The sequence below is a fragment of the Acanthochromis polyacanthus genome, chromosome 19 (assembly GCF_021347895.1).
Source record: "Acanthochromis polyacanthus isolate Apoly-LR-REF ecotype Palm Island chromosome 19, KAUST_Apoly_ChrSc, whole genome shotgun sequence".
Lineage (NCBI taxonomy): Eukaryota > Metazoa > Chordata > Actinopteri > Pomacentridae > Acanthochromis > Acanthochromis polyacanthus.
The window spans coordinates 19067704-19082614 of NC_067131.1; the positions used below are offsets into that span (position 1 = coordinate 19067704).

General features: G+C 39.8%; 1 protein-coding gene across 1 annotated transcript in view; it reads right to left on the reverse strand.

The window, feature by feature from the left end:
- shisa8b (shisa family member 8b) overlaps positions 1-14911 on the reverse strand; it is a 75151-nt gene that overhangs the window by 31972 nt on the left and 28268 nt on the right. The gene's annotated exons all lie outside the window — the stretch shown is intronic.

Sequence of the window (14911 nt, forward strand, 5' to 3'; positions counted from 1 at the left end):
CTTCGCTTTCTGTTGTCCATGTTCAGTGTGGTACACACCTTTTCACCAAACAGCAGGGTGACTACTTGTCTCCCTTTAAATAGGCAGACTGACTGATTATGAGTTTGGAAACACCTGTGATGTCAATTAAATGACACACCTGAGTTAATCATGTCACTCTGGTCAAATAGTTTTCAATCTTTTATAGAGGTACCATCATTTTTGTCCAGGCCTGTTTCATTAGTTTGTTTTTTTAAATAATTATGTTAATCAACAATTCAAAAGTAATGGCTGTTTTTGATTATTTAATTTTCAATAAATTTTTATTTATTGTTACTTTTGTGAGTTTCAAGTGATTTCAGTGAGAATTGTGGGTTTTTCCTTCTTTAACTGAGGGGTACCAACAATTTTGTCCACGTGTGTAGGAGCAAAAAAATCGGATTTGGGTCACTTTAGCCTGCAGTGTGAACGTAGCCTAATTCCACGTAACTAGTTCCGACATAACGACGAAACACCTTAGATCGAGGACGTTGTAAACTGAGGACCCCTTGTATGTTGAGGTACAGGAATTATCTTTATTTTCTGTAATCAAATGTATTTTTAATTGCATAATGGATGACGCCATAAACACACGTCTTGAAGTTTATTACTCAGAAAAATAAATTGTTTCAAAAAATATTTAAATGGCGTTATTTCTAACAGCCAACAGGGGGTGACTCCTGTGCTTGTAGCAAAAAGTCAGGTTGTATAGAAGTCTGTGACACAGTGATCCTACTTCTTACTTGATTTGTTACCTTAATAAACATTTTCCTATTGAGTTTATGACACCATGAAGTTCATTACATAAATAATGGTGTCATTTAGAGAAAACTGACAATAAAGCAGGCTTTATTTTTGGGCGTGGCCACCTCGTAAATGACAGGTTGCTACCTTATCTCCTTGTGCAATGTCCTCAAGTTCTCTGACAGATCAACCACTTGCTCATTATGCTCGACTTCAAAACACCAACATGGTGATGACTAAATGCCAGACTTGAAGTTTTAAAACTTGGTCACAAACAAGTGGGCAATGCCATGGTGCCAGTGTTCATCTTTATATAAGTCTATGGTAAATAGCCAAATTTTTCTGATGATTTCATCACTGTTTACAGGCAACAAATAGTTTTCCTTTTAACAGTTGGAAAATGTTGTGAATATGTATATTTTAATCCTAACCTGAACCAATAGTTTTAGTACATAAACCAAACAGCAAGTAAAATTGGACTTAAATCCCAAAATAAAATGTAACTGAGTGAAAAAGACAGGTCCAACAGAAACTTCAGTGTCTTTGGTGCACCTTGTGTGTATGTCAAAGATGCAAGCAGTTTTGACAAAACAGCAGTTTTTGATGCTCTGGAAATGCAAACAGATTTTTCACAGAGAGGATGGCAACAGTCTTTTTAATGCCCCTCCAATTAGTTCAGATGTGTTCAATTAGTCTGCTGCTGTAATGAGCACTACTTTTTCCAAAAGCCTGCCTGCCATCTTGTCTAGAATGGAAAAACCGATAGTGCTCATCTGTTTTCTGCTCAGGAAATCTATGGAGTGTTCCACTTTGTCCTGTGACTGAATTAGGGAACATTTTGCATTACGTTTACGTCCGCATACAGTGTGTGTCCTGACAGCCTGAGAAGTACAAATCAAGCACAAATGGTCTTGCAATAAACAAATGGAGTGAAGAGAGGATGAAGATCTGACACAGACGGGGGTGATTCATAATGAAAAGCATTGATGTGTCAACTCTCACATGTTAGACTGTAAGTTTGCTTAAGACCTGTAGTATCTGACCAGATGTGCTGTTAGACATGTGATTCTGATGACTTGAGACAAGTGATGTTGGTGTTGCTAGGCATGTGCTATATGTCAGAATGGAGTGTCTCTTCTTGTTGAAAGAACTCAATGTAGTATTAGTAGTTCCTGTGTCTAGGGAATTATCCTACGGATTTCGCCACAGGGTTTATCAATGAGGCTCTTGTTTTTGGTCTTCTGATATAAATCACATGTTGTGACAATGGTTCCACTTGTTTAAAACATATAAAAGTGACCTCCGTTTGCTGTTCGGGGAGATTCATTTGGCCGGATCCTCCCAGACAGTCTCTCTGTCTGATCGATACTGTTCTTCCTTATAATAAACTTATTATTAAGCAAGTCAGTGTCACGGACATTTCTCCTTCACCTGCACATCATGGACATCAGAGAGAAACCACGACAGACCATACTATGACCAAAAAATAAATTGTAGACAGCATTCAGGTGACATGTTGCAAGATGACAGTTTAGAGGCTGCAGTTCCTATTTCTAACCTGATTATATGGATACACTCACTGCTTCCTTCTCTGGAAATAAGAAGTGAGTGTAATGTGCAGAAATACGGCGCCAATTAGCATCAATACGTATTTTCATCAAAACTGATGTCTCTTCCAAGTCCCCTGTGTTTCTTTCATGTCACTTCATATTTAGAAGTGGACTAACTCATGTCCCGCCCTCCTCAACTCACAGTTTCCATTCAGTCAGCAAATTGTGCCAAATGCTGTCTCATTTGCAAGACTCCACAATATGCTTGAAAAATTCTCAGTAGTTTGAGATGGTCAGGTCCCACACAAGCAGCTGGATTATCATGCCAATCCCCTGGTGGCTCTCAGCAGTGGGATATTTAAAATTCCTCGATGCGCTGTCGACAACTAAATGAGACTTGAACCTTTTGGAGGGCAGCAACAGGAGTGATGTCAGGAAAAAGCTCCAAAAGAAAAGAGAAAATTGTACAGAAGAAATCACAGTAGAGTGTGGGAGTGACTGAAAGGCCTGCATTTGTATTAATTATTTCAAAGGAGATAAAAACTCTAGAAAATAGTGAAGGAGAGATGAAGAAAGAGTTTGGTGAATAAAGCTGACTCTGATAGAACATGTAGTCGTAGCAGTAGATGATACTTCAAATATGGATGTTGCTGCAAAGAAGCTAAAAATAATAAAACCTGGATGTCTCACACGCATCTTCAGCCAATCAACACAGAAGATCTTTACAGGTACCACAGTGTTAAAGGTGGACACGCAAGTTTAGTGTCACCAATTCAGTGTCTGATCACTCCTTCTGTTTTGACTTAAGGTGGTGAAAAAAGACCAGGAAGGTGTTTTTTTCAGACCATTGTGGTCAAAAAGTTGCAGTGACTTTTCCATGCACTAATATTGAAAAATTTGGGGTCACCCAGGCAATTTCCTATTTTCTATGAAAACTCACTTTTATTCATGTGCTAACATAATTGTACAAGGGTTTTCTAATCATCAATCAGTCATTTCAGGAATTTGCGAAGTTGAGATCGCACCAATTCACGCAAATTCAACCAATCTCCTCAACTTCTGCGTGACCTTGCAATTTTGTCCAATCACCGCAACTTTTCCGCAGTTTTGGCCAGCCTCCCATGAGTTCCATCAATCATAGCAGTCCCCAGCGCAAGAATTCAGTTCCTTGTTTATGGTTTGAAAATCCAGGCATGTGCGATTCTAATCTCTCTCATTTACCAACAAAAATTACTGCTAAAGACCATGCAAAATAATTCCCTGATGTCCTCATGAAAGCGGAGGTAAACTGTTTTGCACTCTGCGCAATATTGTGGTAGAATTTAAAAAAAAAAATCATCGATTGACAAACACTTCTCTGCTGCGAAACATATTAGGAGACTGGCTGAAACGAACGGATAGCAGACAAGACAAATCATCGTGACAGAAGCTGTTGCATCCAGACCTGTTGGAGCTCTGAAAGAATGAAGGTAAGTTAGATTCATGACTACACCACGGAACACGGCGGAGTTATGCGACGATCGGCATACATGAATCATTTCTCTGTTAGCAACATTACTCAACAATGGACATATGGATTTGGATGAAATTTTCAGGGAAGGTCAGAAATGACACAAGGACCAGGTGATTAAATTTTGGCAGTGATGCAACTTATAGTCTGGATCCATGGATTTGTTAAGGATTTCGGATTAAGGTAGCGCCATGACAACAAGTGAATGCTACCTCAGCAGACTGCTGATGATCACATCATTGCGATCCTACTACAAATCTACCACTGTGGAATTATCAAAAATGATACAAGGAACAATTGATTAAATTGTGGGTGTGTGTCTGAGTCCCATCAATTTCCACTGCCTGCTACATATTTAGGTCACGTGATAACACACGGCTATGCTCAGCTCAAGGTCAGGGAATGAACACTCTTGGCGGAGTACTGCACTCTCTGTCTGCTTTTCTTGTTAACTGACATGACAAGCTGTGAGCTGTGAGCATGTGTGTAAATACCCGTGTGCTACGATGAAATTGCTACTGACAGATATGCCCAAATGTGATTCATTCAACAGAAAATGATCATTTTGTGCCTTAAATCTATCAACCACTTCATGTTAAACCAGTATCTAGCTGGTGCTAATTGTCACCGTTGTATTCAAGTTTTTATGTAAATGGGCTGGAGTGTCTTAAAGAATTACAATAAATATAGAATAAATATTGTCAACTAAAATGTTGAAACATGTTCTAGAAGCTGGAAAAAATGCATCTTTTTAGCAATTGTCACTGTCTCCCACAATTTCATCACAACAAAAACGCTTAAAACATCGCAGCTTACATTGCAATTTTTTTTTAGAAAAGCTACCGCGAATTCACGCATTTCAGGCAGCAACAATTTCAAAAAGCGCCCGCAAAATCCTGGAGGGACTGATCAATTAGCTTTTCAACACCATTAGCTAACACAGTGTAGCATTAGAACACAGGAGTGATGGATGCTGGAAATGTTCCTCTGTACCCCTATGGAGATACTCCATTAAAAATCAGCCATTTCCAGCTACAATAGTATTTTACCACTCTAACAATGTCTAGACTGTATTTCTGATTCATTTAATGTTATCTTCATTGAAAATAAGTGGTTTCCTTCAAAAATAAGAACATTTTTAAGTGACCCCAAACTTTTGGACCGTATTGTATATAAGATGCCATAACTTCATTTTATCCTGGACATTTGTGTGAATAATTAGTGTATGAATTGTTGTCACCTTTGGCCATTAAAATCTAATACATTGCTGTGTCCAAGTGGACATTTGTGACAAATTTGATGACATTTCCTCATAACGTTCCTGAGATATTCCCAACAACAGGACAAACGCACAATGTGAAAACAAATTAGCTTCACCCGCAGCTGTTTCTCTCACAGAAGCATAAAAATCTCTGAGATACCTTTTTTCCCACTCTCTTGCAATTAGCAGCATCTACCATCTAACTCCTGGTTCTGAACTAATTCCAGTCTCTTTTCCTTTTTAATCATTTGCATCTGTTTAATTTTTTCTGTGTAATTGTCTCAACTTTCACATCTTGAGTTCAGTAGTTGTTGACTAACTCAGTGTGGTGTGACAGCTGGAGAAACCAGCAACAAAGCTAAATAAATAGTTAAAGAGAAATAGTATTACAACATAATACTTTGAGAACATTTTTTATTATTATTTAACAAGACGCAGTAACGCTGATATTAGAATACAGTGTTTCAGCAGAGATCAGAAAACTACTATCATGTAAGTTAAAATGCAGTGTTTTGTTTGTACAATGGAGAACATGTGAGGTGTGGAGTGTAGAGGATTTGGAGTTATTGAAAAGCTGAGTGATGAAAAGTAAGTAATAGTGATAGTGAATTATATGTGATCAGTTTTTTTAGTACTTCTTTTCCTTGTGATGTCCCAACAATGTAAAAATTCTGCAGTTTGAAAGGATCCAAATCCAAATGGTGACACCTGGAAGAGTCTCTGCAGCTCTGCAGTTCAGTTCACACCATCATGATTAAAATGAAAAATGGGTTTGAGCTCTGCCAAGCCAGGCGGCGTAGTTATGTGACAATCGCCATACGTTTGTCCTTATGTGAATCTGTGATTCCGTCTGACTGTGCACAGCATTGCTCAAAACCAGACTAATGGATTTGGATGAAATTTTCAGAGAAGGTCAGAAATGACACAGGGACCGAGTGATTAGATTTTGGCAGTAATGCAGCTTATAGTCGAGATCCATGGATTTGTCTGTGTAGGTTCTCATTCATCCAGGTCATGGTTATCCAAAGTAGTTTAAATCAATCCACTGAAAGTTCCTTGAAGACGTTTCACCTCTCATCCAAGAGGCTTCTTCAGTTCTGAAGAATAGCAGAACAGCGTCCCTGTAACTATGACAACAAGTGAACACTACGTCAGCTGCCTGCTGATGGTCACGATTGTGATCCTACGCCAAATCAACTGCTGTGGATTTATTGGGACTTATCCATCGGAAATGATACAAGCAACAATTCCTGCCTAATAATGTTATAGACAATATATGTCTGTATAAGTTTATCATTAATGTCCTACATATAATACAGCCGATAAATCATCGCATGGTCAGATGCATTGTAAGGACCTTAATGTTTGATAATGGTACAGTCCAATCATGAGCACATAAGAAGGAAATGGAAAACTAGAATATTCCCTTATCTTTTATTTCAGATCTAATTCTGAAGCAACAAACTGAAACAATTATCCATTTGTGAAGTAATTAAAAGGAACAGATAATAAAAATTGAATGCACATTTTTCAAAAATTCAAAATTTTTCATTTTGAATCGAACAAAGAACCCACAATGTGTTGTACCCTTCTCCAGACCCTGGAAAAATCTTGTTTCCCCTCACTTAAAGATATAATTTTCAACACAAGCTTCCTCAGTAAATAATGTGTTTGCATTTCATTTTTTACAGATAACAGTGGTGACACATTATGTTGCAATGGCAGATTCTTTCTGTAAGGAAGGAGCTCTTTTCAGGACACGTACAATCAGCCAGCAGAGATCACATTAGTTACTGAGATCCACTGTTATTAATATTTATGATGTGATAACTGCAGGGAAAGAGGTTCGGTAGTAACTGTAAATTAGGGAACAACCCAGGTTACACTGTCAGCTAAACTGCTTTAACGCTGTTTTTGTTTTTATAAAGAAATTCACTCCATTAGAGCTTGATTGATTTTCATGAGCACTTTATTATTTTTTTTTCCTTTTATTATTTGTATTATTAATACAGCGGCTGCCCCACAAACATCTCTTTTCCTTCTACTGAATATTAGTTCTGGCTAATAGGTTGTATTTTGCCCCTTTTCAATACGATCAATCAAAAAGTGTCCACGTGGCCCGAATCATGTCATTAGCAGGGTGTGAAATTCTCCACAGCGAGAGATGTCAGATAGAAGCTGCAGGGGGCTTTTCATATCAAACGCTACATCCCTCCCTCATGTTCACATGCAGACGCAAACCAGCACATACTAATCCACACACATGCACGCTCAGCTGCTGTGATGCACAAACAGGAACAGTCCAGACATGAAAAACGTATAACAGCACTTCTTCTTCTCTGCAGCTTTAAATTCGAATATACCTGGTGAGAATCAGCGCTAGATGCAGGCGGCTGGATCTGGATAGATGTATGGAAAAGGCACAAACTGCCTGTAGGGGTGCAGCCTGCTTACATTAACATACTAATTAAACCCTGCATGTGTGTGTGTGTGTGTGTGTGTCTATTGCACAAGTGTTGCATGCATGTGTTCTACTTAAAGATGAAGGTGCTCTATTGTTCAGCGTCTCACTCTGCCCTTGCTTCGAAATAAGCCTTTAAAAAACAGAACCAGTAACATGAAATTCAAAACGTGACGCTGCACGGGGGCCGAGGACATGTCAGTTTGACTGCTGGTCAGACTGTTCCTTTTAAATGATGAAATACTGTCTGACTAGAGAGCAACACGGCATTTTACCAAATCTGAGCTTCATGATGGTGTGGAAGTGCAACAATGCAAGTATACACTGATTTTTAGATACTGAATAGAAGATCATGCAACATACAGCTGCAGAAAACATCTGTAGGTGTAACTAAAGTTTTCAGTAAAATAACTTACTTTTATTGGTGTAAGATGAGAATTCAAGCTGCAAACTAGATAATTGAAAGTTCCCTCCTTTTAAGACAGTTCGTATCCCCTCGTAACTCAGCAGCCTGAATGTGGGCTGATTGAAAATTCTGCTGCTGTATTTTTAATGGCACTGGCCCCGATTATACATAATTTCAAAGCACAAAGCCTCATGATTTGAACAGTGTAAATGATTTGACGACACCAATACAGCAGCGACAGCAACAGTTTCTTTACTTCCTTTCTTACAATAGAAGTGTGTAGCCAGCAAAACTACAGCTTCTATCCTCTTCTGTCATCCATAGGTCAATGTATTTGTTGTACAATTATGCTTTGCACATGGTTTTAAATGTCCAACATAGAAAGTGCTGCATGCTTCATGTTACTTCTACAACGTGCTCAAACTGAATTTGTTAATCACTTTCAACAGACGACAGCAGCAACATGGAAACACTTTTTATTGGTTTCAGTAGTGTGTAATAGTGTAGTCTTTGTTTGCAAAGTTCACTAAATTATCATAATAAATGATTAGATATTAGTTATATTAAATGGTTATTTAACGATAGTAGGCTTTCATAATAATTGATATAACTGTGGATTGACACTTTTTTTTGTCTTTCTACTATTATTTAATGTGGCGATCTCAAACCAAGGCACATGATTGGAGCTAAGCGCAAGTGAGTGGTCAAGTCAAGAGCAAAAGGTTTTTAAATGCTAGTGCGTCACCAGATCTCCTACTTGGTGCTGCTCTAAGTTCGCTATGGTACCACTCACATTATGAGCTAAGAGCATAATCTGGGATGGAACCAGACACATCTTCTCTTACTGGAATGAGCAGTGAGCAATTTGTGTGGAGTGGAGTGAAATTTGGGTTGATTACCAAATGATACTGAACTATGGGCAGTGTGGCGATTATGAAGGTAATAGCAATGGAAGCAAACAGGTCCAAGAGCTACAAGAGCAAGAAGCAGGCATTCATTTCTCCACTTTGGTCTATCACAAAGATTTGCCTTTTTAAATAAATCTGTATTTGGTCAGTATCTATTGTCATTTCAGGTAACACAACGGTAACTGAGCCTGTGACCCACTAATGGAATTACACTACAGTTCATGTGGAGTTCATGTGAAGAACACATCAATGCAGATCTACTGCACATGTATAGAACCTCCTCACAGACTAGAAAATAGTATAACTGAAACAACTACACTTCCATGGTTTCCATGTGTACATCTGCAAGGCAGTATAATCAAGTCTTTTGTGATGCAGCAGTAATCTTTCTTCCAGAGACAGTATCCTGATCTAACAAGACAGATTTCTCTTCAGCTCACCAATGTGAAGAAGTTTCAGAAGATGTGACTTCCTGTTTGCTTTCATGAAAGGTGACCTCAGATTGTTTTGGAGGCCCAGATGTCTATAGCCAACTAAGTGTCAACATCCCACTGAAAACACCGTTTGGATCTTTGGGAAATCTAGTTCAAAAACACCTGCAACTAATGCTTGTGCTATTTTAAATTCTGTCACGCTTGCTTTAAATTTCATCAACATCTACCTACTGACAAAAGACAACCAAAAATAATCAACATGGGTCGTAGTGCAGTAATCTAAAGGTTAAAGAAGTAGAACTGTGTGGCTGACCTGAGATCACTTGATTGAACCGCCTGTTGAAATGAGGAAACATGAATAAGCAGCAATAACAAATAAGACACCTTCAGCTCTATGTGGATGTGACCTTGAAGAAGACATGAAAGAGTAGAAAAAGACAGAAGATCATCAGTGAAATGGCGTGTGTGGGTGAGAGGTGAAGAGAGACGTCGGCCTGTGGGAGAAATAAGAGCGACAGACTAGAAGAATGCTGGCTGACTTTGTTTATCAAAGAGACGTGAGGAAACAGGGTCTTTTGTCTGTCTTTTTGTCTTTGTTTAATATGTATGTGTGTATGTATGTAAATGTGTGGGTGGTACTTTGTACAGTACAAGTGTGAAACAACTGACAAGTAAAAAGGGAAAGACAGATACAGGTTGTTTGTAATGCTCTACGTGGTGTAAGAAAACTTAACGTAACTTTGCTTGCCTTTGTTCTGCTGGGTAGCTCTTGTAACTTGTTTTGCAGTGATAAATAGCCACTTCTGTAGCCTCTACTCTCCAATGAAAATCAAGCTGGTAACATGTCTATACTGTATTTTTATATGCTGGAAGAATTATCATCAAGCAGACATGGCATGACTGAGTGTTTCCACTTTGAAACTGCTGCACATTGATGTATCACCTAAACATGAATTCTAATTTCCGAATGAAAGAAACCAGTTGTGTCAACTTGCATAAATGGGCTTCCCTGCATCATTCTTATTATCCTTATTCAGTGTCTGGTTCAAAGATGTGTGGCTGAATTACTCCAATATAAAGCAGTTTTACAGTGTTTGAGCAGAGTCATAGGTGAGCCGGTGTGGTTGAGCTGCAGTGAATGAGGTTCTTGATGAGACGGGGACTTCAAAGATCTGCATATTCTAAAGAATGCAACCATGTAGAGGTACATCTAAAAGACGTCTTTAGGATTTACAGGGATGGGATCGGCAAGTTCTGATTCTAGCGGAAGGGGGGGCGCAGCGACTTCCAATCGCTGGGCCGTTTACAATCGTCGTTAACAAGCTATCGTTAACGTCGTTACCATCGCGCGGGAGTATCAGGGACAATAAAGTGTTAAAACTTGTGAAATCGGCCTTCAAACAAATGAAATCTGAGGAAATCCGCGGATCCGCGGTAAATTCCCATCCCTGAAAAAAGCGGAATTCCGCGAATTCGCGGAAAAATCACATCCCTGGATTTAGGGTTGGAAGGTTATTTTAATGAGATAAATTTTTAAATATGTTCCTTTGATAGTTTTTAGGGGTTTATTCAACGACAAGAGAATAACATTACCAGAATAACCAGTCTGGCTGGTGCTGCTGCTGCTTCTATACTTCTAAATATGTCAAAAATCTGCCGGCCAGCATGTCAGTGAGATGGTTCTGATGAAGGCGAGAGTGCTCGCCGAAACTGTCAAGCAAGGTAATCAACATCTATCCAATATTTATTTGTCTGAACAAAAGAACTCAAAAATAGTGTGATAATATTACATGATACTCAGAAATATTTTGTAATATCACTGTATGTAAAACCCTTTCTGATGCAAGAAATTATAGAAATACTACATCAAAGAGGGATAACTAAGTAGCCTTCAAACAACAATCCTGTCCTACCTTTATGCACTTCAAGTTAATTCTTTTGACCTTATTGTCACAAAACTTGTTAGAAATTTATACTAGAATTTCTACCACTCAGGAATTGACTGTATTTACATATAAACCCTGTCATAGACATCAGTGCGTTTTAGAGCAGAATGAGTTGGAAAGAACTGCAGTCCTGTGTCTTTGTAATGGATAAATGGGTTAGCAGTGGATGTACACTCAACAAAAATATAAACGCAACACTTTCGTTTTTGCTGCCATTTTTTATGAGATGAGCTTAAAGATCTAAAACTTTTTCCACATACACAATATCACCATTTCTCTCAAATATTTTTCACAAATCTGTCTAAATCTGTGATAGTGAGCACTTCTCCTTTGCTGAGATAATTCATCCCACCTCACAGGTATGCCATATCAAGATGCTGATTATTAGACACCATGATTGGGGGTGGGGGGGTGGGGTGGGTTGGGGGGCCCTGTGTGAAGTTGCTGGATATTGGCGGGAACTGGTACACGCTGTCATATACGCCGATCCAGAGCATCCCAAACATGCTCAGTGGCTGACATGTCCGGTGAGTATGCTGGCCATGCAAGAACTGGGACGTTTTCAGCTTCCAAGAATTGTGTTCAGATCCTTGCAACATGGGGCCGTGCATTATCCTGCTGCAACATGAGGTGATGTTCTCGGCTGTATGGCACAACAATGGGCCTCAGGATCTTGTCACGGTATCTCTGTGCATTCAAAATGCCATCAATAAAATGCACCTGTGTTCTTTGTCCATAGCAGATGCCTGCCCATACCATAACCCCACTGACACCATGGGCCACTCCATCCACAACATTGACATCAGAAAACCGCTCACCCACACGACGCCACACACGCTGTCTGCCATCTGCCCTGAACAGTGTAAACCGGGATTCATCCGTAAAGAAAACACCTCTCCAACGTGCCAGATGCCATCCAATGTGAGCATTTGCCCACTCAAGTCGGTTACGACGATGAACTGGAGTCAGGTCGAGACCCCGATGAGGATGACAAGCATGCAGATGAGCTTCCCTGAGACGGTTTCTGACAGTTTGTGCAGAAATTCTTTGGTTATGCAAACCGATTGTTTCAGCAGCTGTCCTTGTGGCTGGTCTCAGACCATCTTGGAGGTGAACATGCTGGATGTGGACATCCTGGGCTGGTGTGGTTACACGTGGTCTGCGGTTGTGAGGCTGGTTGGATGTACTGGCAAATTCTCTGAAACGCCTTTGGTGTTACGACGAGGGGGTGTGGTGAACCCAGGTGCAGACATAGTTGACAGGCAGCCGGGCATGATAATAAATAAAAGGTTTATTTAATCAAAGACTGTAACAAACTGAAGATGGGACTGAAATGGCAAAAAACTAAACTAAACTGTGGCAAACAATGAGGCTACAAAAGTTACTTACATACAAGGGAACAACTGAAGGCTAAAGCAAACTAAAGTCCAAACACACAACAGAGTCCAAAAGGGTAATCCACAAAAGGGGTGAAAAGTGAAGAAGTCCAAAACTGATGTTATCCAGAGCAGGGGAAGCGGGGAAGGAAATGACAGAGCTTAAATAACAGGGGAGGGGACCAGGGCTGTGTCCGAAATGGCATACTAACGTACTACTCATACTAAGTGTGACGTCAAAATAAGTATGTAGTGCGTTCACATTAGATAGTATGAAAAGATTGAGTATGCGAGAAATACCCGGATGTATACTATATCCGGAAAATTTTTAAGTATGCGCGGTGACCACACTAGTCATACTCAACCGCCCCATAATGCTTTGCGAGCTATCCACCAAAATGCAAGCCTCCACGGGACATGTGGCCGGACCGCGGCGATTTTTATTTTATTTTATGTGATTAAGTAGTCATCCTAATCACCCCACAGATTTGAGAAATAGGCGTTTTCTGACCAACGTTTTAAATTTGTCAGACGCCTCACAACGTGCTACTGAATGCTAGCAGCTAGTTGCAGGAGCTCGCTTTGCATACAGAACAAGTAGCAGCTACCTCCAGTAGCCTGCAGCTACAATTGAAACGATTCACATAATCTGGCTAATAACTGCATGAGGAGTGCCGGCTTGAAATTGCCACATTAATTATGTGACTGTTTGTTAGCGTAAAATCGACCTGAAGCCGGCATTCAGCCGAGATATTTGATAGCCGTACTTCCGGTTTTTGTCGTCGGAGGTTTGAAATGTATTATGGGAAATGGAGTAGTATACTACAGTGTGAACGGTCGGCATTCTAATCATACTTATAGTACGTAGTATACAGTATATACTCATTGAGAATGTAGTATGTAGTACGTTAGTATGCGATTTCGGACACAGCCCAGGTGGATTGAATTGAGCTTATTGCAGCAGCTGAGAGTAATCAATTGACAGGGTGCAGCAGACATGGGGCGAACGACCGGGAGAGAGAGACAGAAGGGGAAGACAACAGACAGAGGGAGACAGAGACACACAAGCTAAAACACACACAGAAGGGTAGCAATGGGGAGAGGAAGGAAAAGGGAGAAAAAGTGAGAAAGGACAAAAGGGCAGAAGCTGGGGCAAGATCCTAACATTTGGAGATGGCTTACGGTAGAGAAATGAACATTCAATACACGAGCAACAGCTCTGGTTGACATTCCTGCTGTCAGCATGCCAATTGCACGCTCCCTCAAATCTTGCCACATCTGTGGCATTGTGCTGTGTGATAAAACTACACCTTTCAGAGTGGCCTTTTATTGTGGGCAGCCTAAGGCACACCTGTGCACTAATCATGGTGTCTAATCAGCATCTTGATATGACACACCTGTGACGTGGGATGGATTATCTCAGCAAAGGAGAAGTGCTCACTATCACAGATTTAGACAGATTTGTGAACAATATTTGAGAGAAATGGTGATATTGTGTATGTGGAAAAAGTTTTAGATCTTTGAGTTCATCTCATAAAAAATGGGAGCAAAAACAAAAGTGTTGCATTTATATTTTTGTTGAGTGTATATCTGTACTGTAAGAATACATTCATTGATTGTCTCACTGTGTAACATTGTAGATGCACAATTAGATGGAGTTAATTCATTACATGTGTGACCCTGCATATAATATTCTCCATTATGCAAATACACACTGAAACAAACAGATGCAAAACGTGCTGAAGGTAATCTGCTGTGTGGAAGTTGTTTGAGGAGCTGGATTTTATGTTTTTATACAAAACATAATTGATATGTGAATGCGATTTATATGGGCTTGACACACAAAGAAAAACATAATTCACTCAAAATGTCTCTACACCAGTACATAGTTTTCTACTGCATTACCTGTACAAGTGGATACTCTGTGTGTGTGTGTGTGTGTGTGTGTGTGTGTGTGTGTGTGTGTGTGTGTGTGTGTGTGTGTGTGTGTGGACGGGTAATTATAGGGGTTGTGGGGACCTAATGTCCTCACAACCATAGGAAAACCAAAAAAAAATGTCATTTGTGGGGACCTCATTTGGGTCCCCATATGGAGAAACAGTTTTTCTTGGCCATGTTGTTGTTACTGAAAAAAGTAAAAGTACAAAAATGTTTCTTTAGGGTTAGGCATTGTTTTGGTCTGGGTTAAGGTTACGGTTAGGGTAAGGGGATAGGGGTTAGATATGAATGGGAGTCAATGGTAGAGCCCCACAAGGATAGGAAAACACAGTATGTGTGTGTGTGTGTTCACACTCTCT